Here is a 27,379-nt window from a genome sequence, read left to right on the forward strand (position 1 = left end):
TGAGGCTCCTCTGCCTTTGAAAAGAGGAGGGAAGAGTGGAAAGGATTGTGTCTTATGGTTTGAGTACCAGCTCAGCCACAATAAAATAGAACACCAGGTAGACTTCTAAGGTTTTTGACTCTAGTCCCTGGCCCCCAGATGGCACCTCTGGACCCACCTGGGGCCTGGGGGACCTCCCTGCCCTGAAGAGGAGGATACAGTTCTGGCTTGCTTTGCCACCTGCTTATTGTAGAGCCCCAGGACCTTGAGCAAAATAGGAAGTAGCCATGGAGTGGTTGCAGCAGGCCTTGGGCAAGCCCCAGTGCTGTGCTGGCTTCAGGTCTGACCCAGCGCAGTCATAGTGGTGGTGGCCACAGGGGTGATTGTGTCACTCCACCCTCAGCTTTAGTTGGCTCAGAACACAGAGAGAGACACTTTATGTTTGGGAGAAAGACAAGAGAACAGAGTCTCTGCTTGATAATCCAGAGAATTCTCCTGGTTCTTGTTTTAGATTCTCAAGGTGGTACCTCTATGAGTTTGTAAGAACCACGGTGTTACTGGGCTTGGGGTGCTCTCTAAAACAGATAAAGCTTAGATCACAACATCATAGTCCCTTCAAATATCTGGAAAGCCTTCCAAAGAATGATGTCTACAAATAAGCCTAGATAGTGTACACTACCATAAATTGTTATATCATCTTCAGTGCCTAGACACTGAAGAAGATCTGCTAGCATCAACACCATCTGGGAAAACATGACCGCACCAAGTGAACTAAATAAGGCATCAGGGATCAATCCTTGAGAAATATATGTGACATTTCAGACACAAAATTTAAAATAGTTGTGTTGAGGAAACACAGCTATTTTGAAATCAAAGATAACACAGAGAAGAAATTCAGAATTCTATCAGATAAATTTAACAGAGATTGCAATAATTAAAAAGAATCAAGACTCTGAAGAATGTAACAGAGTCCTTTTATAGCAGAATTGATCCAGCAGAAGAAACAATTAGTGACCTTCAAGACAGGCTATTTGAAAATACACAGTCAGAGGGGACAAAATAGAAAAGAAAAACAAACAATCAAGCATACTTATAGGACCTAGACCTAGAACTAGCCTCAAAAGGGCAAGTGTAAGTGTTATTGTCCTTAAAGAGGAGGTAGGTAGATAGGTGTAGAAAGTTAATTCAAAGGGTAACAACGTCAACATATATCACGTGAGTGGGGGAAAAAACACACAATGGGATAATAACAACTTCCCAAACCTATAGAAAGATATTATATCCAAGTACAAGAAGGTTATAGAACTAAAGCAGTACTCCCTTTGGCATATTTATACAGATTTAATCTAAAGAAGACTACCTCAAGGCATTTAATAAACTCCCAAAGGTCAAGGATAAAGAAAGGATCCGAAAAGCAACAAGAGAAAATAAACAAATAACATAAATAGAGCTCCAGTATATCTGGCAGCAGACTTTTCAGTGGAAATTTTACAGGCCAGGAGCGAGTTGCATGACATATTTAATGTGGTAAAGGAAAAACACTTTTATTGTAGAATAGTATATCTGGCTAAAACATCCTTCAAACATAAAAGAGAAGTAAAGACTCCCAGATGAACAAAAACTGAGAGATTTAATCAATACTAGACCTGTCATCAAGAAATGCTAAAGGGAGTACTTCAATCAGAAAGAAGAGGACATTAATGAGCAATAAATAATCACCTGAAGGTACCAAACTTACTAGTAATAGTAAGTACACAGAAAAACACAGATTTTTTAACACTATAACTGTGGTGTGTAAACTTCTCTTATCCTAAGCGGAAAGACTAAATAATGACACAATCAAAATAACTACAACATTTTAAGATATTGTCAGTACAAATTATTTATGAAACAAGAAAAATTTAAAAAGGGGGAGGATGAAGTTAAGGCATAGAGTTTTAATAGTTTGCTCTTTGCTTGTTTGTTTATGCAAATAGTGCTAAGTTTTTCTCAGGTTAAGATAATGGGTTATAATATTTGCAAGCCTCATGGTGACTTCAATTCAAAACACATACAATGCATACACAAAAAATAAAAAGCAAGAAACTAAATCATATCACCAGAGAAAATCAACTTCACTGGAGGAAGACAGGAAGGAAAGAAAGAAGGAAGAGAAGATCACAGACAACCCCAGACAACAAATTTAAAAATGGCAGGAGTAAGCCCTTACTTATCAGTAATAACATTGAATGTAAATGGACTAAACTTTCCAATCAAAAGGTATAGACTGGCTGAATGGATGAAAAATAAGATCCATTTATCTGTTGCCTAAAAGAAACACACTTTACTTATAAAGACACATGGACTGAAAATAAAGGGATGGAAAAAGATATTCCATGTCAATGGAAACTATAAAAGAGCAGGAGTCTGTTGATATGAACAGACATTTCTCAAAAGAAGACATTTATGCGGCCAACAAACATGTGAAAAACAGGTCATCACTGGTCATTAGAGAAGTGCAAATTAAAACCACCATGAGATATCATCTCATGCCAGTCAGAATGGCGATTATTAAAAAGTCAGGAGACAACAAATGCTGGTGAGGCTGTGGAGAAATAGGAATGCTTTTACACTGTTGGTGGGAGTGTAAATTAGTTCAACCATTGTGGAAGACAGGGTGGTGATTCTTCTAGAACCAGAAATACTATTTGACCCAGCAATCCCATTACTGGGTATATACCCAAAGGATTATTAATCATTCTGCTATAAAGACACATGCACACATATGTTTATTGTGGCACTATTTACAATAGTAAAGACTTGGAACCAACCCAAATGCCCATCAATGATAGACTGGATAAAGAAAATGTGGCACATATGTACCATAGAATACTATGCAGCCATAAAAAAGAATGACTTCATGTCCTTTGCAGGGACATGGATGAAGCTGGAAACCACCATTCTCAGCAAACTAACACAAGAACAGAAAACCAAACACCACATGTTCTCATAAGTGGGAGTTGAACAATGAAAAGTCATGAACACAGTGAGGGGAACGTCACACACTAGGGCCTGTTGGGGGGTTGGGGGCAAGGGGAGGGAGTGCATTAAGATAAATACCTAATGCATGTGGGGCTTAAAAACTGGATGACAGGCTGACAGGTGCAGCATACCACCATGACACATGTATACCTGTGTAACAAACTTGCACTTTCTGCACAGGTATCACAGAACTTAAAGAAAAATTTTAAAAAATTGCATCAATCATTAAAAAAAAAAGGAGCAGGAGTCCCTATTCATATATCAGGCAAAATCGATCTCAAGACAAAAATGATAAAACAAGACAAAGAAGGTTGCTATAAAATGATAAAAGGGGTTAATTCAGGAAGTGGATATAACAATTGTAAATCTATATGCATCAAATACTGGAGCAACCAGATATATAAAGGAAATATTAGAGTTAAAGAGAGAGGTAGGCCACAATACAATAATAGCTGAAGATTTCAGCACTCCACTTTCAGCATTGGACAAATCTTCCAGACAGAAAATTAGCAAAGAAACATCAGACTTAATATTCACTATAGATCAAATGGATCTAATATTTATTTACAGAGCATTTTATCCAATAGCTGCAGAATACACATTCTTTTCATCAGCATATGGATCATTCTCAAAGATAGACTATATGTTGGGTTACAAAACAAGTCTTAAAACATTCAAAACATTGAAATCATATCAACCATCTTCTCTGACTACAGTGGAATAAAACTAGAAATTTATAACAGGAGGAATTTGGGAAACTAAACAAACACATGGAAATTAAACAATGTGCTTTGATGAAGAAATTAAGAAGGAAACTGAAAAATTTGTTGAAACAAATGATAATGGAAACACAATGTACCAAAACCTTTGGAATGCAGCAACAGCAGTGCTAAGAGGGAAGTTTATAAGTGCCTAGATCAAAAAATAGGAAGAACTTCAAATGAAAAATATAATAATGCATCTTAAAGAACTAGAAAAGCAAGAGCACACTGAACCCAAAATTAGTAGAAGAAAGAATAAAGATCAGAGTAGAAATCAATGGAATTGAAATGAAACAACACAAAAGATCAGTGAAACAAAAATTCCTTTTTGAATTGTTAAAAAAATTGACAAATCTTTAGCCAAAGTAAGAGAAAAAAAACCCAGAAGATCCAAATAAATACAATCAGATTGAAAAAGGAGACATTACAACTGATATTGCAGATATTTAAAGAATCATTAGTGGTTACTATGAGCTACTATATGCTATCAATATATTATCAATAATAACATTGAATGTAAATGGACTAAATTTTCCAATCAAAAGTATTGACTGGCTGAATGAATGGAAAAACAAGATCCATTTATCTGAGCAACTAACTATATTCCAATAAATTGGAAAATCTAGAAGAAATGGACAAATTTCTAGACACATACAACCTGCCAAGATTGAACCAGGAAGAAATCCAAAACCTGAACAGACCAATAACAAGTATGAGATCAAAAACATAATAAAAATTCTTTCAGTAAAGAAAGGTCTGTGAACCTGATGGCTTCACTGCCGAATTCTACCAGACATTTAAAGAAGAGTGGACACCAGTTCTACTCAAATTATTCTGAAAAATAGAGGAGGAAAGAATACTTCCAAACTCATTTTACAAGTGCAGTATTACCCTGATACCAAAACCAAAGACACATCAGGAAGAAAAAAGAAAAAAGAAGAAAGAAAGAAAGAAAGAAAGAAAGAAAGAAAGAAAGAAAGAAAGAAAAAACTATGCACCAATATTTCTGATGAATATTGGTACAAAAATCCTCAACAAAATCCTAGCAAACTGAATTCAGCAATACTTTAGAAGGATCATTCCTCATGACAAAGTGGAATTTATCCCTGGAATGCAAGGATGGCTCAACATACACAAATCAGTGTGATACCTCATATCAAGAGAATAAAGGATAAAAACCATATGATCATTTTAATTGATGCTGAAAAAGCATTTGATAAAATTCAGCATTTCATAATGAAAAATCCTCAAAAAACTAGGGATGGAAGGAGCATACTTCAACATAATAAAAGCCACATATGACAGACCCACAGCTAATATACTGAATGAGGAACAACTGAAAGCCTTTTCTCTAAGACCTGGAACATGACAGTGATGCCCAGTTTCACCACTGTGATTCAACATGGTACTGGAAGTCCTAGCTATAGCATTCAGACAGGAGAAGGAAATAAAGGATATCTAAATTGGAAAGCAGATGTCAAATTATCCTTGTTTACAGATGACATAACCTTATATTTGGAAAAACCTAAAGACTCCACAAGACGACTATTAGAACTAATAAACAAATTCAGTAAAGTTACAGGATACAAAAGCAACATACAAAATCAGTAGCATTGCTATATGCCAACAGTGAAGAGTGTGAAAAAGAAAAAAACAATTCTATTTACAAAAGTGACAAGTAAAATTAAATACCTAGAAATTAGCTTAATCAAAGAAATGAAAGATCTCTACAATGAAAACTATAAAACACTGAAGAAAAAAATTAAAGAGGACACCAAAAAATGGAAAGATATTGCATGTTCATGGATTGAAAGAATCAATATTGTTAAAAGGTCTACCCAAAACAATACAACCCAAAGCTGTCTACAGATTCAAGGCAATCCCTTTCAAAATACCAATGGCATTTTTCACAGAAATAGAATATTATCCTAAAATTTATATGGAACCATAAAAGACCCAGAGTAGCCAAAGCTGTCCTGAACAAAAAGACCAAAACTGGAGGAATCACATTACCTGACTTCAAATTATAGTATACAGATATAGTAACAAAAACAGCATGGTAGTGGCATAAAAACAGACATGTAGACCAATGGAACATAATAGAGAACCCAGAAACAAATCCATACATCTACAGTGAACTCATTTTTGACAAAAGTGCCAAGAATATAAACTTGGGAAAGGGCAGTCTCTTCAATAAATGGTGCTGGAAAAACTGGATATCCATATGCAGAAGAATAAAACTAGACCCCTGTGTCTCACCATATACAAAAATCAAATCAAAATGGATAAAAGACTGAAATCTAGGACTTCAAACTACGAAACTACCACAAGAAAACATTGGGGAAGATATTTAGGACATTGGTCTGGGCAAAAGTTTCTTGAGTGATATCCCACAAACACAGGCAACCAAAGCAGAAATGAACTAATGGGATCACATCAAGTTAAAAAGCTACTGTAAAGCAAAGGACACAATCAACAAAATAAAGAGACAACCCACGGAATGGGAGAAAATATTTGCAAACTACCCGTTTTCACCACTGTGATTCAACATAGTACTGGAGGTCCTACCTAGAGCATTCAGACAAGAGAAAGAAATAAAGGGCATCTAAGTTGGAAAGAAGATGGCAAATTATCCTTGTTTGCAGATCACATAATCTTATATTTGGAAAAACCTAAAGACTCCACAAGAAAACTATTAGAACTGATAAGGGGATAATAACCAGAATATATAAGGAGCTCAAATAACTGTAGGAAAAAATCTAATAATCCATTTAAAAATGGGGAAACAGTTTGAATAGGCACTTCTTAAATTAAGACATGCAAATGGCAAGCAGGCATATGAAAAAGTGCTCTATATCATTGATAATCAGAGAAATGCAAATGAAAACTATAGTGAGATATCATCTCACTCCAGTTAAAATGGTTTATATCCAAAAGACCAGCAATAAGAAATGCTGACGAGGATATGGAGAAAAGGGAACCCTTGTACACTGTTGGTGGGAATTTAAATTAGTACAACCATTATGGAGAACAGTTTGGAGTTTCCTCAGAAAACTGAAAACTGAGCCACCATATGATACAGTACACCCACTGCTGGATATATAGCCAAAGAAAGGAAATCAGTATATTGAAGAGGTATCTGCACTCCTATGTTTGTTGCAGCTCTGTTTTTACAATAGCTAAGATTTGGAAGCAACCTAAGTGTTTACACACAGAGGAATAGATAAAGAAATTGTGATATATATGCAAAATGGAATACTATTGAGTCATAAAAAAGAAAGAATGAGATTTACTCATTTGCAATAACATGGACGGAACTGGAGATCATTATGTTAAGTAAAATAAACAAGTCACAGAAAGAGAAACATCATGTATTCTCACTTATTTGTGGGATCTAAAAATCAAAGCAATGGAACTCATGGATATAGAGAGTAGAAGGATGATTACCAGATGTTGGAAATGGTAGTGGGGGCTCTAGGGGGAGGTGGGAATGGTTAATGGGTCCAAAAAATAGAAATAATGAATAAGATCTACTATTTTATGCACAACGTGGTGACTATAGTTAGTAATTACTTAATTGTACAGTTCGAAATAACTTAGAGGGTAATTGGATTGTTTGTAACTCAAAGAATAAATGCTTGAGATGGTGGATACCACATTCTTCATGATGTGCTTATTTCATGTTGCATTTCTGTATCAAAACATCTCATGTATCCCATAAATATATACACCTACTATGTACCCACAAAAATTAAAAACAAAAACAAAAAAGAGAAAAACCTCAACTGTCACCAAAAAACTGTTAGAACTTTTAAACAAATTCAGTAAAGCTTCAGGATACAAAAATCATTATACAGAAATCAGTATCATTAAATACAGCATATCTGGGGCCATATCCACGAAGCCCCAGGTGTCTGCAGATGTTTGAGAAAATCTCATGTTTTAATGCCTTAACATTGTTCTTTGCATGCTTTCTTCCTGTGAAACTCTACTATTGCACATCCTTGCATGTCAGAATTTTTAATTTTTTTCCAACAACTTACCATGAAAAATTTCAAGCATACAGAAAAGTTGAAAGAATTTTATAGTGAACACCCATATACCCACCACCTAGATGTTACAATTAACATTTTATTATACTTGCTTTATTATACCCATCTATTCCTTTATACATTCATGAATCTATCGTATATTTTATCCACCTCCCTGCCCTTAGGAAGACTTTTTTTCCCACCATGAATTAGTTTTGCTTGTAGATAAACTTCGTATTAATGCTATGTAGACTATATTCTTCTGTGTAAGGCATATTTCACTGAGGATAATGTTTCTGAGATTCATTTATGTTGTTGAATGTATCAGATAAATTTTTAGGATATTTCCTAATTTGTGGTTCTTGTTGAAGTGTTTTTGTAGACATATGTTTTCATTACTTTTGGATAAATACCTGTAAGTGAAATTGCTGGATCGTAGGGCAGGTTTATGTTTATTTTTATGAGAAATTGCCAGGCCTTTTTCCAGAGTGCTTTTATTTTATACTCCCACCAAAAAAGGTATTTTATACCCCCACCAAAAAAGGTATTTTATACCTTTTGGGAGTATTTTATACTCCCACCAAAAAAGGTATAAGAGTTCTGGTCCTCTCTATCTTCACTAACATTTTGTGTTCATTTTATAATATGTAGAGGTAGCTCTCTGTGGTTTTAATTTGCATCTCCCTGGTGACTAAACATGTTAAGCTTTTCCATGTGCTTATTGATCATTCATACATATTCCTTCATGGACTGTCTGTTCAAATGTTTTGCTCATTTTTAGTATTGGGTTGTTGGATTTTTTTAATCAATAAGTTTTTAAGTTCTCTTTATTCATGCTGGATATGAATTTACTATCTCATCTGTGTTTTGCAAATATTTTCTCCCAGTGTATGCTTGTCTTCTCATTTTCTTCATAATATCTTTTGATGAAAGTTAGTTTAAAATTTTGATGAAATTGGATTTATCACTTTTAAAATTCTATGATTATTGTCTCTGTGTTTTTTCTAGAATACCTTTGTTTACCTCTAAATATTACAGATATTCTGTTTCCTTCTAAAATCTTTATAGGTTTAACTTTTATGTTTAGGTCTATAATCCATGTTGAATTAATTATTGTATGTGGTATGAAGTGAGGGTTGACATTCCTTTTAAAAATTTTTTCCATATGGATATCCAGTTTTGCAGTATTAGTTGTTAAACAAAAATTTTTCCTCAATGTAGTGCTTCAGTGTTTTTGTAGAAAATCAAGTTATTTCATTTTTGGCTCTGTATTCTGTTCCACTGATCTATTTATTAATCCTTATGTCAGTGCCACACTGCCTTAATTACTATGGATTTAGAATAAGTATTGAAGATGGGATGTTTAAACCTCTTACCTTTTTTTCTTTCTCAGAGTTGGATTAATATTCTGTGTTCTTTTGTACTTGCATATAAAGTTAAGAAAGAATCAGCTAGTCAATTATTACAAAAAAGCTTAGTGAAATTATGATTGGGATTGCATTGAATCTTTAGATCTATTTGGAAAGAATTGACATTTAACAATATTAGAACTTCCAATTCATGAATACTATATACCTCTTGATTTATTTAGATGTTCTTGCAGAATCTTAGGACATGTTGCCCTTTGATGTCATGGGAGCAGGTGGTGTAATCAATAAAACTTAAAGGAGAATATTTTGAGAAATTGTTTTAGGTTAGAAATCCTAATTTCTCACTGTAACATTTTCACAATTTTCTTTCTGTTTATTTACTTTTTCCCCCTCCAAATGCCTCTACCCTTAATTTATTATAACAACCTTTATCCTATGACAAGGAATAACGTAACACCAAGAGTAATGATTCTACAAATAAAACATATTCTTCCATTTCAGAGTGTTTATTATTGATAGTTTCATTTACTAAGTTCATTTTCATCTTGTAAGCTCTTGGTGTCTTGCAAAGTAGAGCACTCATTCCAATTCACCTAAAATCATTTAGTGTCCATGGCATCTTGGCATTGAGTAATCACCTAGATCTAATTATGTTTTCCCTTAATTTTCAACAATATTAGATACAACAAAGATTCAAAACTATACAAATCCAATATATGACATAGAACAGCCGTTCTCAAAGTGTGATATGTGGACCACTGGCAGTCTCCAAGACCATTTCAGGATATATATGAAGTCAAAACTATTTTCATAATCATACTAAGGTTTTATTTGCTTTTTATGGTGTTTATATTTACATCTGATGCAGAAGCAATGCAAGTAAAACACAAGAATAAGGTATTAGTATTAAACTTTTTTTAGTACACATTTTTCACAAGACACATGCAGAAAATAAAAGTCAAGTTGACTTAAGGTCTTTAATGAAGCAGTAAAGATTATTAATTTTATTAAGTCTTGACCTTTGAGTACACATTGTTTTAATATCCCGTGTGATGAAATGGGAAGTACTAATAGAACACTTCTACATATTGGAGAATGATTGTCCCACAGAACTTGTACAGTTATTTGAATTTTGAGCCAAACTAGTTACTTTTTTTCATGGGACTCAATTTTTATTTGAAAGAAGTGCCAAACTATTGTTATTTACATTTGGATGTTTGAAGACATTTTCTTGAAATTGAACCAAGTTGAGCCTGTCACTTAAAGGAAGACAACTGACAGTATTTGTTGCCAATGATAACATTTGAGCTTTCAAGTGAAAATTAGAATTTTGGAAAACTTGTTCACTACCATGAATGTGACAGTATCTGAAGTTTTGAAGACTTTTCTGATGAGATCAGTGGTGATGTTAATGATATGATTTTGGATATTGTATGATGTAATATGTTAACATTTAGAATATTTGAAGAACGTCTTCCAACTGACCAATGTGTACTGCTGCAAAATTGCACATGGGTAAAAGACCTATTCAAAGTACAAGAGGGACCAAAAGATTTTAATGTAACAAAGTGCAGAAAGTTCATTGATATGGTTTTGGTTTTTGCATACAGTTAACCTTTCTGAAACGACTACCTGCTGATTTTTGGTATAGCATATACCAGAAGATATCTATAATGACCTGAACAAATTATTAAATATTCTTTCGTTTTCCAATGAAATATCTGTGTGAACCCAAATTTTCTTCATTTACTTTAACCAAAGCAATATATTAGGACATGTAGAACACAGAAGCAGATATGAAAATCCAGCCACCTTCTACTAAGCTAGACCTTAAGAATTGTGCAAAAATATAAAATAATATTATTTTCTCAGTAAATCTTTTGAGAAATTTAGTTACTTTTAATTAATTAATGTTAATATAAACAATACATAACAGATAACTTACGTTAGCATGCAATGGATTTATTATTAATAATTAAAAATCAATTTAAAAATAAATAGAAAATTTACTTTTAATTTCTAAAAAGTAGATAGAAATATATATATAACTTATTAAACAAAAGCACATTGAGATCCTCAATAATTTTTACTAATATGAAGGGGTTCTGAGACAAAAAAGTTGGAGAACTGATGAAATGGAGGAAAGACATAGTATTTTAGATGTACAGTTGTTTCTCATTTTTTTCAGATTCTGTATTTGTGAATTGACTTACCTACTAAAATATATTTGCAACCTCAAAATTAATACTTACAGCACTTTCACAATTATTTTTGGGCGTGTACATGTGCAGAACAGTGAAAAATTTGAGTAACTCCATGTGGATGCTCCCAGCTGAGGTTCAACAAAGAGACACTGCCTTTTTGTTTCAACTGTGATAACTTAACAAATGTCCTTTTTGTGGCCTATTTAGTGCCACATTTTTTTTCATTTTTATGCTCTTTGTTGGTAATTTTGCTATTTAAAATAGCCCCTAAGTGTAATCTAGCATTCTCAAGACAAGATGTTCCTTATGGAGAAAATACATGTGTTAGTTAAGTTTCATTCAGGCATGAATCATAGTGCTAATGGCTATGAGTTCCATGTTAATCAATCAACAGTATGTATTAAGGCATGTTTAAACAGAAACACACACAAAAAAAGCCTATGAGTTGATTGGTTGATGAAAATGTGATCAGAGGCTGTTAGGAAGCTAACCCTATATATTCCTCCCTGGGAGCAGTAGTTCAGTATTTGCTAATTCATGGTTTATAGCAATTTTATACAACACCTAAATGGTCTGCAAATAATAAGAATCAACTGTATTTGTGTTCTCTGATAAAAGGGAATGCAGATTGCTGCTGGATGGCATATCCATAGATACTTATGGAAATACAGGATATTAGTAAATTGTAAATGTTTCTAACCTCAAGACAAAGAAAGAAAATATAGACAAAGTAGGTTGGTGATTACTTGGCTTCAAATCTTTAGATGTGTTTCTAAGTTGCCTAACCTTCATTTACAATATCTAAGTTAATGTTTCACCTGGCTGCCATCCCTATAAGACATGGGAGAAAGTCCATGAAACCTGGGAACAGTTCAGTGAGATTTGAAAGCCAGATAGCTCATGATTATTCATTCTGAGGTAAATTTTTGCCAATGTTCATCTGCATTTTTTTCATTTCTTTTTCTAGTTGTGCTAAGATTATGTCCTGGGAGTAGATGACCATGTCACGTAAATATAAAATGGATGGTATATGCTTCTATAGAATTTAGTGTTATAATTGGTAAAATTATAAAAGTCTGATATATGTAATTCTTATTGTGGAAAATTACTACAATAATTTTTATTCTTTATAGACTGTCAAAAGTTTTGCAGAGTTTCTCTTCTCCCTTTGTTTGTCTTTTAATATTAATATGTATTTGAAGTGTCCATGTTAGCAGATTTGTGATTATACAATTAATCCTCATCATATAAACACATATTCTAGTTTATGTATATTTCCTTACAAATACAGTAAAAGGTACAATTTCTCATCTTATTTGCCATAGTTACAACACAATTTCCAGAAATACAGTGTCTTGTCCCTCACCCTCAAGTTTTTCATTCAGATTCATGAGATGGGAGAAAGTGTAATAACAATAATTGGCTGTGGGGCCCTGACATCTGAACCTTGGCAGAGGGAAGTAAGAAGAGTTAAGGTTTAGAAAAGGATAGACTTACTCTCAAATCTATGAAGTAAGAAGAGAAGTGTTGGGGCTGTGGAAAATTCCAAGAGAGAGACCTAAGCAGTCATTTGGATTTGTGCTTAGACATGGCAAACTTCAAATTTAGGAACTGCAGTATAAGAAGATATAATTTTCTGTACTTAGCAGTTGGGTCAGTCAGTTCATTCTTCTTGGGGAGCAGTGGAGCATCTCAATGGAAGAGACGTCGTTGTTGCTAACCTTAGTGATTTACCTCAACCCTCCAAATAGTATGGTATTTAGTCGTAGTATAATTTTAAGAAGAAATGAGGACTTCCTCTTCGATCCCATCCCACAGAAAACCTCTTCCATCTTTTTTTTCCTATGAATAAACAGCGGGAGGTTTTTGTTCTTGTTTTTGGTAACTAATTAACCTACCAAGAAGTTACTTTCAATATTTCTCTCTCTTACAAATCATGTTGCTGTGAACACAATGGCTAATTCATGGATTGTAGGGCATTTATACCTTTTACACTCTTAGATCTTTCTAACTAATCTTCTGAAATTTGTCTTAATTTGAACTTATTTTCATATCTTTTTCTTTTACAAACAACTTTTTTGTACTTCTTAAATAATAAGTCAATTAATTGAATAGGGACAATTTCTAAATTTCATAATTGTTCAAGATATTATCAGTGCTATATGTTTTATTTTTTGAAATATTTATTTAAGTTGGTATGTGTTTACATGTTATTAACTTGCTTATTGAAATTATTTAACCATAAATAATACTTTGCCAATTAATTTAGGTGATCGCCAATTAATTTAAGCGATCACCAATTAAGATGACAGCAAATACTCAAATACTTTATAAACCTTGGGTTTTTGTTTTGTTTTTGTTGTTTTTTGGTAGAGGTGGTGCATGTTTGCTTAATAGTGAACTGGATTGAATAGGCTTTGCTGAATTACCATGTGGTGAATTAGCTCTGCTCATAAATGTAAATATCTCAAATATTAATAATATCTTTGTGTTGGAAACGTTCAATATCCTCCTTCTAGCTATTTGAAACTATATATTATTGTTAACTATAGTGGATATGCTAATTACTTTTATCTGATCATCATACATTATATGTATTTAAACACTACCATGTACTCCTTGTACATGTGCAATTATTACTTGTCAATAAAAAATAAAAATATCTGACTAATTCTAAAAAATTAAAATTTGACCTGAAATTTAACTTTTTTGTTACATAGTACTGATTCTTGTAAAAATAAAATAATAATAAAAAAAAAGAATAAAAACCTATCCAGTCATTTTTTAAAGACACAGCTTAAGCACTTTGCCAAATAGTTGTTATTTTGTAATAATTGCATCACTAATTTGCTGAGCTCTATTGGAAATAATTTATTAGTAAAACATAAAAGAAGGTAGTTTCCACACAATATGAATCTTAATATTTTTTCCATCAAAACAGCGCTGTTATTTCCATAGCATTGTTGTGTACATGAAGTATTAAAGAAACCAGGAAATGATTTGGATAACAATGTGGTAGAAATTAAATTTGATTCTAAATTCTGGCAGTGGAAAATTAACAAACAGATTAAGAACATATGCTTATTTTCTCAGTTGAGCATTCTAATAAAAAAAGATCAAATTTATTGGTAGAAAAGAAGTGCTAATTAATAGAGCATAATAGATAATGACCATATTTTCTTTAACTATAGTGAGTTTTAGCTGCATATAAAGTTCTAGTTCTCTGATAGCCTGAGAGAATACACATAGTAGCACAGTTTCAGGCCTTTCTGCTCTCATGCATAAGACAGCCAAATGCCATCAGGCTTTTTTACTTTCTGGCATGCACATTATTTTCTGTTGGCCTTGTTTCCTCTTGCGTCCCTGTTTATGCATACCCTTCTGGCTCTGGCTCCATTTAGCCTCCTGCTTCAGGTTCTACTTGTTTTCCTGGCTCTGGCTGTGTTTATTTTCCAGTCTCTGCTTCCTTTGTCAGCACAGTAGGTCCCACACCTCCTGCCTCTCTGCTTACTTAATGTTCATTTCCTTTTCTCTGTTCAATGTTATACTTTCCTTCTGTCCCTAATAATTATCCCTCTCCTTTGCTTTGAACTCTTTTATATATAGAACTACAGTGATTTGAAACCTATAGGGTGACTAAACAACCTGCCTATCTGCATCTATGATAGGTAACTATAAAGGCACCTCATGTTATTATTACTTTTTTTTTATTCACCTGGTATCTGAACCTTACGAATATTCTGAAAGTTGTCCAGAGGTTATAAGCTATAATCATCTGTATATAATAGTGTTTTTTAAACAGTGGGTCGTGAAATCAATTTGGTGTGAATAAAACTATTAAGAACAAAGATGTAAATTGAAAAGAATAGGCTATATCTGATATTTCACTTAAAAGTATTATTTTATGGAATTTTATTTTTAATTATATGCATTTCTATAAGTATATATTATATGTAAATGTCTTTCTTGCTGTGGGTCAAGTTCAAAAAAAGTTTGAATGTAATTGTATATAAGATATACTTTTTAGCCTTAGCTGCTTTCATAGTTTACTTATTTGGATCAACCACTTTATATGTTTGTGATCAAGTTTAGAAACATTCATAGAAAGCCTTGGAAGAATGGATCTGAACTAAATCAGATTTCCCATAGAAACCTTTAAATTCCATCACAACTTTTGTATGAGCCCCAGAATAACATTACTGTCTCTGAGGTGCTTAGGTCAACTTAATTTAGTAAAACTACTATAAAAACTGGGATTCCAAAGCAATTCCTGATCATATGGACATTTGAAGCTCTGTTGCAGCTCTTTTGGTCTTGTGCTACATTTAGAAATGAATAGGCTGAGAGAGCTAAGATGAATGCATTGAAAGATTTCAAGATACTGAAATAAATCCTTATTCATCTTCCTATTCGTAATCTTACAAAAATGGAATTCATTGAGGTAATAATTTTATTTGTCAGGAAAATATGCACTAGGAGATTTTATACTGTGGCAGGATTATAAATTGGGCAGATTCAAGTGGCAGCAAGTGGTTAATGAATTAATAACAAGTAGTGTTAGAAGCAAAACCTTACCCCTATACTCTGTCCTGGCGAAGGACATTATTATTTGTTACTTGCCCGATTGGGGAGTGTTCTTTGACATGATGGTTTTCAGCGGCAAGTCTTGATCTCAAAGTCTTCCAAACCAAGAGCATCTCTTCCATAGTTTAAAGTACAGAATTCTGAGGTTTCAACAAATACTTGTTCCAAAAGTAAATAGGAGATAGAGCTTCTTTTAAAGAAAAGTCCTGGCTTTGCTGACAGGTAGTTCTATGATCTGCTTCTGTCTATAAGGGGGATGACCAAGATAGATAGGATCTTTATTTTTTTTTATAGTAAGTTATTGTTGTTACCATTGATGTATCTGTTAGCTAAAACATATTGATCTTTCTATTAACCCGGAAGACCTACTCCTACTGGCCTCAATTTTGAATATTTTCTCCTCAATTTTTGCCAAGAGCTAGGGAGAGACAGCTATTAGGCAAAAGTTGTCTGAAAGCCATATTAAAACTCTTCTCCTTCCTCTTTTTTTCTTCTTAAGAACTACAATAACACTACTGCTACTACTTACAGTTGTACAGCACTTAATATATGAACCAGGACCTTTCATCTGTATTTGGATTTTATTCAAATACAAATGAATATTTGTATTTGTGAAATAGATACTGTTTTTATTCTCCGTTTTTACAAATGAGGAAATTCAGGCTCCGAGAGGGAAGGGAACTGTCCAAGATATCACAAGTAGTTAGTGATGAAATCAGCATACAAATCTAGTATGTTTGACTCCAGAGTTTGTATTGTTTTTATTTATTATATATAATGTATATTTTAATATATAAATAAATATATATGTGTATATATATATTTTTTTTCTTTGAGACCAGGTCTCACTCTGTTGCCCTGATTGTCATGCAGGGGTGTGATCTCTGCTCAATGCAACCTTCACCTCCTGGGCTCAGGTGATCCTCCCACCTCAGCCTCCAGAGTAGCAGGGACTATAGCTGCACACCACCATGCCTGGCTAATTAATTAATTAATTTTTTTTTTTTTTTTTGTAGAGACGAGACCTCACTATACTACCCAGGCTGGTCTTGAAATTGTAGGCTCAAGTGATCCTCTTGCCTTGGCCTCTGAAGTGCTGGGATTACAGGCATGAGCCACTGTACCTGGTCATTTTTTTTATTTTTAATTTTTGTGCATACATGGTAAATATATGTAGGGTACATGAGATATTTTGATAAAGCATGCAATGAATAATAATCACATCATGGAAAATAGGTATCTGTTCCTTCAAGCCTTTATCCTTTGTGTTACAAGCCATCCAATTATACTCTTGTAGTTACTTAAAAATTTACAATCAAATTATTTTGACTATAGTTACCCTGTTGTGCTATCAAATATGGTCTTACTCATTCTTTCAAACTATTTTTTGTGTCCATTAATCATCCTCATCTCTGCTAACCCCTCACTACCCTTATCAGCCTTTGATAACCCTCCTTCTACTCTCTATCTCCCACAAATTTTTACATCCCACAAATTTTTACATCCCACAAATGAGTGAGAACATACAATGTTTGTCTTTCCGTGCCTGTCTTACCCCCAGTTGCATCCATGTTGTTGCAGATGACAGAATCTCATTCTTTTAGTGGCTGAGTAGTACTCCATTGTGTATAAATGCTACATTTTCTTTCTTTCTTTTTTTTTTTTCTGAGACAGAGTCTCAGTCTGTCACCCAGGCTGGAGTGCAGTGGTGCAATCTTGGCTCACTGTAACCTCTGCCTCCCGGGTTCGAGCAATTATCATGCCTCAGCATCCTGAGTAGCTGGGATTACAGGCATGTGCCACCATGCCTCGCTAATTTTTAGTATTTTCAGTAGACATGGGGTTTTGCCATGTTGGCGAGGCTGGTCTTGAACTCCTGACCTCAAGTGATCCGCCTGCCTTGGCCTCCCGAAGTGCTGGGATTACAGGCGTAAGCCACCATGCCTGGCTCACATTTTCTTTATCCATTCATCTGTTGATGGATGCTTAGGTTGCTTGTAAATCTTCTTTACTGTGAACAGTGCTACAACAAACATAGGAGGGCAGATCTCTCTTCAATATGCTGATTTCCTTGTTTTGGCTGTGTAACCATCAGTGGGAGTGCTGAATCATATGGTAGCTCAACATTTTAGTTTCTTTGAGGAACCTGGAAGCTGTTCTCCATAGTGGTTGTACTAATTTCTATTCTCACCCACAGTGTGTGAGGGTTCCCTTTTTTTTCACATCCTCTCCAACATTTGTTATTGCCGGCCTTTTGGATATAAGCCATTTTAACTGTGGTGAGAGATCCCATTGTAGTTTTGATTTGTATTTCTCTGATGAATTAATCAGTGAATCAGTGATGTTGAGCACCTTTTTATAAGCCTGTTTGTCATTTGTATGTCTTCTTTTGAGAAATGTCTATTCATATCTGCTGCCTATTTTTTAATGGATTGTTAGATTCTTTTCCTATAGAGTTGTTTGAGCTCCTTATATATTCTGGGTATTAACCGCTTGTCAGATGCATAGTTTGCAAAATATTTTCTCCCATTCTGTGGGTTGTTGCTTCAATTTGTTTATTGTATCCTTTGCTATACAAAAGCTTTTTAACATGATGTGATCCCATTTGTCCATTTTTGCTTTGGTTGCCCATGCTTATGGTGTGTTGTTGAAGTCTCCAGCTATTATTTTATTTGGGCCTCTCTCTCTCTTTAGCTCCAATAATGTTACCTTTGTATATCTGGGTGTTCCAGTGTTGGTTGCGTATATATTTACAATAATTATATCCTGTTGCTGGATTGAACACTTTATCATATAATGACCTTCTTTGTGTCTTCTTACAGTTTTTATCTTGAAATCTATTTTGTCTGATATAAATATAGTGACTTCTCCTCTTTTTTGGTTTCCATTGGCATGGAATATCTTTTTTCATCCCTTTATTTTCAGTCTATATGCATATATATATAGGTGAAGCGTGTTTCTTGTAGGCAACAGATCATGGAGTTTTTTTTTCATCTATTCAGCCACTCTGTGTCTTTTGATTGGAAACTTTAGTCCATTTATATTGTTATTATTGATAAGGACTTACTCCTGAAATTTTGTTATTTATTTTCTGGTTGTTTAGGGGGTCTTCTCTTTCCTGTCTTTTTTAGTGAAAGTGATTTCCTCTGGTTGTATGATTTAACTTTTTGCTTTTTATTTTTTATGTATCTGTTCTGTGTTTTTCGATTTGAGGTTACCATGAGGCTTGCAAAGACTTTTCTTATAACCTATTATTTTAAACTCATGACAGCTTAACGCTGATAGCATAAACAAACAAACTTGACAAAATCTAATAAAAATTCTAGCCTTTAACTTCATCTTCATGCTTTTTTATTTTTATTATTTATTTATTTTTTTGAGATGGTGTCTCACTCTTATTGCCCAGGCTGGAGGGCTGGAGTGCAGTGGCACGATCCTGGCTCACTGCCACCTCTGCCTCCCAGGTTCAAGCAATTCTCCTGCCTCAGCCTCCTGAGTAGCTGGGACTACAGGTGCATGCCCCCATGCCTGGCTAATTTTTTTGGTATATTTAGTAGAGACGGGGTTTCACCATGTTAGCCAGTATGGTCTCAATCTCCTGACCTCATGATCCGCCCGCCTCAGCCTCCCAAAGTGCTGGGATTACAGGCATGAGCCACCACGCCCGGTCCATGCTTTTTTAAAGTTATGACTTTTATTTTTAGGTTTGAGGTTATTTGTGCAGGTTTTTATATAGGTAAACTGCATGTCATGGGGGTTTGCTGTACAGATTATTTCATCACCTAGGTAATAAGCATAGTACTTAATAGGTATTTTTTTTTCTGATTCCATGCCTCCTCCCACCCTTCACCCTCAAAGAGGCTCCAGTGTCTTTTGTTCCCCTCTAGTATCCATGTATTCTCATTGTTTAGCTGCCACTTATAAGTGAGAACATGCAGTATTTGGCTTTCTGTTCTTGCATTAGTTTGCTTAGGAAAGTGGCTTTCAGCTCCATCCATATTGCTGCAAAGGATGTGAACTCCTTTTTTATGGCTGGATTGTATTTCATGGTGTATATGTTCTACACTTTCTTCATACAGTGTATCATTGATGCACATTTGGGTTGAATCCATGTCTTTGCTACTGTGAATAGTGCTGCAATGACCATACACAAGTATGTCTCTCTATTGTGGAGGAATTTATATTCATTCTTTTGGGTATATACTCATTAATGGGATTGCTGGGTCAAATGGTAATTCTGTTTTATGTTATTTGTGTAATTGTCACACTGCTTTCCACAATGGCTGAACTAATTTACAGTCCCACCAACAGTGTATAAGTATTTCCTTTTCTTAACAGCCTTGCTGTTATTTTTTGACTTTTTTAAATTTTTTTATTTTTATTTTTTTTTATTATACTTTAAGTTTTAGGGTACATGTGCACATTGTGCAGGTTAGTTACATATGTATACATGTGCCATGCTGGTGCGCTGCACCCACTAACTTGTCATCTAGCATTAGGTATATCTCCCAGTGCTATCCCTCCCCCCTCCCCCCACCCCACCACAGTCCCCAGAGTGTGATATTCCCCTTCCTGTGTCCATGTGATCTCATGGTTCAATTCCCACCTATGAGTGAGAATATGCGGTGTTTGGTTTTTTGTTCTTGCGATAGTTTACTGAGAATGATGCTTTCCAATTTCATCCATGTCCCTACAAAGGACATGAACTCATCATTTTTTATGGCTGCATAGTATTCCATGGTGTATATGTGCCACATTTTCTTAATCCAGTCTATCATTGTTGGACATTTGGGTTGGTTCCAAGTCTTTGCTATTGTGAATAATGCTGCAATAAACATACATGTGCATGCATCTTTATAGCAGCATGATTTATAGTCCTTTGGGTATATACCCGGTAATGGGATGGCTGGGTCAAATGGTATTTCTAGTTCTAGATCCCTGAGGAATCGCCACACTGACTTCCACAATGGTTGAACTAGTTTACAGTTCCACCAACAGTGTGAAAGTGTTCCTATTTCTCCACATCCTCTCCAGCACCTGTTGTTTCCTGACTTTTTAATGGTTGCCATTCTAACTGGTGTGAGATGGTATCTCATTGTGGTTTTGATTTGCATTTCTCTGATGGCCAGTGATGATGAGCATTTTTTCATGTGTTTTTTGGCTGCATAAATGTCTTCTTTTGAGAAGTGTCTGTTTATGTCCTTCACCCACTTTTGATGGGGTTGTTTGTTTTTTTCTTGTAAATCTGTTTGAGTTCATTGTAGATTCTGGATATTAGCCCTTTGTCAGATGAGTAGGTTGTGAAAATTTTCTCCCATGTTGTAGGTTGCCTGTTCACTCTGATGGTAGTTTCTTTTGCTGTGCAGAAGCTCTTTAGTTTAATTAGATCCCATTTGTCTATTTTGTCTTTTGTTGCCATTGCTTTTGGTGTTTTAGACATGAAGTCCTTGCCCATGCCTATGTCCTGAATGGTAATGCCTAGGTTTTCTTCTAGGGTTTTTATGGTTTTAGGTCTAATGTTTAAGTCTTTAATCCATCTTGAATTGATTTTTGTATAAGGTGTAAGGAAGGGATCCAGTTTCAGCTTTCTACATATGGCTAGCCAGTTTTCCCAGCACCATGTATTAAATAGGGAAGCCTTTCCCCATTGCTTGTTTTTCTCAGGTTTGTCAAAGATCAGATAGTTGTAGATATGCGGCATTATTTCTGAGGGCTCTGTTCTGTTCCATTGATCTATATCTCTGTTTTGGTACCAGTACCATGCTGTTTTGGTTACTATAAACTTGTAGTATAGTTTGAAGTCAGGTAGTGTGATGCCTCCAGCTTTGTTCTTTTGGCTTAGGATTGACTTGACGATGCGGGCTCTTTTTTGGTTCCATATGAACTTTAAAGTAGTTTTTTCCAATTCTGTGAAGAAAGTCATTGGTAGCTTGATGGGGATGGCATTGAATCTGTAAATGACCTTGGGCAGTATGGCCATTTTCACGATATTGATTCTTCCTACCCATGAGCATGGAATGTTCTTCCATTTGTTTGTATCCTCTTTTATTTCCTTGAGCAGTGGTTTGTAGTTCTCCTTGAAGAGGTCCTTCACATCCCTTGTAAGTTGGATTCCTAGGTATTTTATTCTCTTTGAAGCGATTGTGAATGGGAGTTCATTCATGATTTGGCTCTCTGTTTGTCTGTTGTTGGTGTATAAGAATGCTTGTGATTTTTGTACATTGATTTTGTATCCTGAGAGTTTGCTGAAGTTGCTTATCAGCTTAAGGAGATTTTGGGCTGAGACAATGGGGTTTTCTAGATATACAATCATGTCATCTGCAAACAGGGACAATTTGACTTCCTCTTTTCCTAACTGAATACCCTTTATTTCCTTCTCCTGCCTAATTGCCCTGGCCAGAACTTCCAACACTATGTTGAATAGGAGTGGTGAGAGAGGGCATCCCTGTCTTGTGCCAGTTTTCAAAGGGAATGCTTCCAATTTTTGCCCATTTAGTATGATATTGGCTGTGGGTTTGTCATAGATAGCTCTTATTACTTTGAAATACGTCCCATCAATACCTAATTTATTAAGAGTTTTTAGCGTGAAGAGTTGTTGAATTTTGTCAAAGGCTTTTTCTGCAGCTATTGAGATAATCATGTGGTTTTTGTCTTTGGCACGGTTTATATGCTGGATTACATTTATTGATTTGCATATATTGAACCAGCCTTGCATCCCAGGGATGAATCCCACTTGATCATGGTGGATAAGCTTTTTGATGTGCTGCTGGATTCGTTTTGCCAGTATTTTATTGAGGATTTTTGCATCAATGTTCATCAAGGATATTGGTCTAAAATTCTCCTTTTTGGTTGTGTCTCTGCCCGGCTTTGGTATCAGGATGATGCTGGCCTCATAAAATGAGTTAGGGAGGATTCCCTCTTTTTCTATTGATTAGAATAGTTTCAGAAGGAATGGTACCAGTTCCTCCTTCTACCTCTGGTAGAATTTGGCTGTGAATCCGTCTGGTCCTGGACTCTTTTTGGTTGGTAAACTATTGATTATTGCCACAATTTCAGCTCCTGTTATTGGTCTATTCAGAGATTCAACTTCTTCCTGGTTTAGTCTTGGGAGAGTGTATGTGTCGAGGAATGTATCCATTTCTTCTAGATTTTCTAGTTTATTTGCGTAGAGGTGTTTGTAGTATTCTCTGATGGTAGTTTGTATTTCTGTGGGATCAGTGGTGATATCCCCTTTCTCATTTTTTGTTGCGTCTATTTGATTCTTCTCTCTTTTTTTCTTTATTAGTCTTGCTAGCGGTCTATCAATTTTGTTGATTCTTTCAAAAAACCAGCTCCTGGATTCATTAATTTTTTGAAGGGTTTTTTGTGTCTCTATTTCCTTCAGTTCTGCTCTGATTTTAGTTATTTCTTGCCTTCTGCTAGCTTTTGAATGTGTTTGCTCTTGCTTTTTTAGTTCTTTTAATTGTGATGTTAGGGTGTCAATTTTGGATCTTTCCTGCTTTCTCTTGTGGGCATTTAGTGCTATAAATTTCCCTCTACACACTGCTTTGAATGCGTCCCAGAGATTCTGGTATGTTGTGTCTTTGTTCTCTTTGGTTTCAAAGAACATCTTTATTTCTGCCTTCATTTCGTTATGTACCCAGTAGTTATTCAGGAGCAGGTTGTTCAGTTTCCATGTAGGTGAGTGGTTTTGAGTGAGTTTCTTAATCCTGAGTTCTAGTTTGATTGCACTGTGGTCTGAGAGATAGTTTGTTATCATCTCTGTTCTTTTACATTTGCTGAGGAGAGCTTTACTTCCAACTATGTGGTCAATTTTGGAATAAGTGTGGTGTGGTGCTGAAAAAAATGTATATTCTGTTGATTTGGGGTGGAGAGTTCTGTAGATGTCTATTAGGTCTGCTTGTTGCAGAGCTGAGTTCAATTCCTGGGTATCCCTGTTGACTTTGTGTCTCGTTAATCTGTCTATTGTTGACAGTGGTGTGTTAAAGTCTCCCATTATTAATGTGTGGGAGCCTAAGTCTCTTTGTAGGTCACTCAGGACTTGCTTTATGAATCTGGGTTCTCCTGTATTGGGTGCATATATATTTAGGATAGTTAGCTCTTCTTGTTGAATTGATCACTTTACCATTATGTACTGGCCTTCTTTGTCTCTTTTGATCTTTGTTGGTTTAAAGTCTGTTTCATCAGAGACTAGGATTGCAACCCCTGCCTTTTTTTGTTTTCCATTTGCTTGGTAGATCTTCCTCCATCCTTTTATTTTGAGCCTATGTGTGTCTCTGCATGTGAGATGGGTTTCCTGAATACCGCAGACTGATGGATCTTGACTCTTTATCCAACTTGCCAGTCTGTGTCTTTTAGTTGGAGCATTTAGTCCATTTACATTTAAAGTTAATATTGTTATGTGTGAATCTGATCCTGTCATTATGATGTTAGCTGGTTATTTTGCTCGTTAGTTGATGCAGTTTCTTCCTAGTCTTGATGGTCTTTACATTTTGGCATGATTTTGCAGCAGCTGGTACCGGTTGTTCCTTTCCATGTTTAGCACTTCCTTCAGGAGCTCTTTTAGGGCAGGCCTGGTGGTGACAAAATCTCTCAGCATTTGCTTGTCTGTAAACTATTTTATTTCTCCTTCACTTATGAAGCTTAGTTTGGCTGGATATGAAATTCTGGGATGAAAATTCTTTTCTTTAAGAATGTTGAATATTGGCCCCCACTCTCTTCTGGCTTGTAGGGTTTCTGCTGAGAGATCCGCTGTTAGTCTGATGGGCTTTCCTTTGTAGGTAACCCGACCTTTCTCTCTGGCTGCCCTTAACATTTTTTCCTTCATTTCAACTTTGGTGAATCTGACAATTATGTGTCTTGGAGTTGCTCTTCTCGAGGAGTATCTTTGTGACGTTCTCTGTATTTCCTGAATCTGAACGTTGGCCTGCCTTGCTAGATTGGGGAAGTTCTCCTGGATAATATCCTGCAGAGTGTTTTCCAACTTGGTTCCATTCTCCCCATCACTTTCAGGTACACCAATCAGACGTAGATTTGGTCTTTTCACATAGTCCCATATTTCTTGGAGGCTTTGCTCATTTCTTTTTATTCTTTTTTCTCTAGACTTCCCTTCTCACTTCATTTCATTCATTTCATCTTCCATTGCTGATACCCTTTCTTTCAGTTGTTCGCATTGGCTCCTGAGGCTTCTGCATTCTTCACGTAGTTCTCAAGCCTTGGTTTTCAGCTCCATCAGGTCCTTTAAGCACTTCTCTGTATTGGTTATTCTAGTTATACATTCGTCTAAATTTTTTTCAAAGTTTTCAACTTCTTTGCCTTTGGTCTGAATGTCCTCCCGTAGCTCAGAGTAATTTGATCGTCTGAAGCCTTCTTCTCTCAGCTCGTCAAAGTCATTCTCCATCGAGCTTTGTTCCGTTGCTGGTGAGGAACTGCGTTCCTTTGGAGGAGGAGAGGCACTCTGCGTTTTAGAGTTTCCAGTTTTTCTGTTCTGTTTTTTCCCCATCTTTGTGGTTTTATCTACTTTTGGTCTTTGATGATGGTGATGTACAGATGGGTTTTTGGTGTGGATGTCCTTTCTTTTTGTTAGTTTTCCTTCTAACAGACAGGACCCTCAGCTGCAGGTCTGTTGGAATACCCTGCCGTGTGAGGTGTCAGTGTGCCCCTGCTGGGGGGTGCCTCCCAGTTAGGCTGCTCGGGGGTCAGGGGTCAGGAACCCACTTGAGGAGGCAGTCTGCCTGTTCTCAGATCTCCAGCTGCGTGCTGGGAGAACCACTGCTCTCTTCAAAGCTGTCAGACAGGGACATTTAAGTCTGCAGAGGTTACTGCTGTCTTTTTGTTTGTCTGTGCCCTGCCCCCAGAGGTGGAGCCTACAGAGGCAGGCAAGCCTCCTTGAGCTGTGGTGGGCTCCACTCAGTTTGAACTTCCGGGCTGCTTTGTTTACCTATGCAAGCCTGGGCAATGGCCGGCGCCCCTCCCCCAGCCTCGCTGTCGCCGTGCAGTTTGATCTCAGACTGCCGTGCTAGCAATCAGTGAGACTCCGTGGGCGTAGGACCCTCCGAGCCAGGTGCGGGATATAATCTCATGGTGCGCCGTTTTTTAAGCCCATCGGAAAAGCGCGGTATTCGGGTGGGAGTGACCCGATTTTCCAGGTGCTGTCCATCACCCCTTTCTTTGACTCGGAAAGGGAACTCCCTGACCCGTTGCCCTTCCCAAGTGATGCAATGCCTCACCCTGCTTCTGCTCATGCACCGTGCGCGCACCCACTGACCTGTGCCCACTGTCTGGCACTCCCTAGTGAGATGAACCCGGTACCTCAGATGGAAATGCAGAAATCACACTTCTTCTGCGTCGCTCACGCTGGGAGCTGTAGACCGGAGCTGTTCCTATTCGGCCATTTTGGCTCCTCCTTCCCATTTTTTGACTTTTTAATAATAGCTATCTGACTGGTGTGAGATGGTATCTCATTTTGGTTTTGATTTGCGTTTTTCTAATGATTAGTGATGTTGAGCATTTTTTCATATGCTTGTTGGCCACATGTATGTCTTGTTTTGAAAAGTGCCGGTTCATGTCTTTTACCCACTTTTTAATGGAATTGTTTGTTTTTTGCTGGTAGATTTGTCTAAGTTTTTTATAGGTGCTGAATATTAGAGCTTCCTTGGATGTGTAGTTTGCAAATATTTTCTCCCATTCTGTAGGTTGTCTGTTTACTTTGTTGATAATTTCTTTTGCTGTACAGAACCTCTTTAGTTTAATTAAGTTCTATTTGCCAATGTTTGTTTTTGTTGCAATTGCTGTTGGCATCTTCCTCATGAAGTCTTGCTAGGTCCTATATTCAGAATGGCCTTTCCTAGATTATCTTCCAGAGTTTTTATAGTTTCAGGCTTTACATTTGACTCTTTAATCCATCTTGAGTTCCTGTTTGGATATGGTATAAAGAAGGGGTCCAGCTTCAATTTTCTGCAAACACTAGTCAGTTATCCCAGCACTCTTTATTAATTAGGAAGTCCTTTATTGCTTGTTTTTGTCAGCTTTGTCCAAGATCAGATGGTTGTAGGTGTGTGGCATTATCTCTGTTCCATTGGCCCATGTGTCTTTGTAACCGTTCCATGCTGTTTGATTATGGTAGCCTTGTATAGTTTGAAGTTGGGTAATGTGTTGCTTTCAGTTTTGTTCTTTCTACTTAGGATTGCCGTGGCTATTTCTGCTCTTTTTTGCTTCTGTATGAATTTTTAAATAGTTTTTTTTCTAATTCTGTGAAGTTTGTCATTGGTAGTTTGATAAGAATAGCAGTGAATCTGTAAATTGCTTTGGACAGTATAGCCATTTTAATGATATTGATTATTCCCATCCATGAGTACAGAGTGCCTTTCTATTTGGTTATGTCATCTCTGATTTCTTTGAGTGGTGTTTTGTAATTCTCATTGTAGAGA

At 35.9% G+C, this 27,379-nt stretch overlaps 1 protein-coding gene across 39 annotated transcripts in view; it reads left to right on the forward strand.

The window, feature by feature from the left end:
• RIMS2 (regulating synaptic membrane exocytosis 2) overlaps window positions 1-27,379 on the forward strand; it is a 752,291-nt gene that overhangs the window by 82,434 nt on the left and 642,478 nt on the right. The window lies entirely within an intron of this gene.

This window comes from Gorilla gorilla, chromosome 7 (genome assembly GCF_029281585.2).
Source record: "Gorilla gorilla gorilla isolate KB3781 chromosome 7, NHGRI_mGorGor1-v2.1_pri, whole genome shotgun sequence".
NCBI classification, from domain to species: Eukaryota; Metazoa; Chordata; class Mammalia; order Primates; family Hominidae; genus Gorilla; species Gorilla gorilla.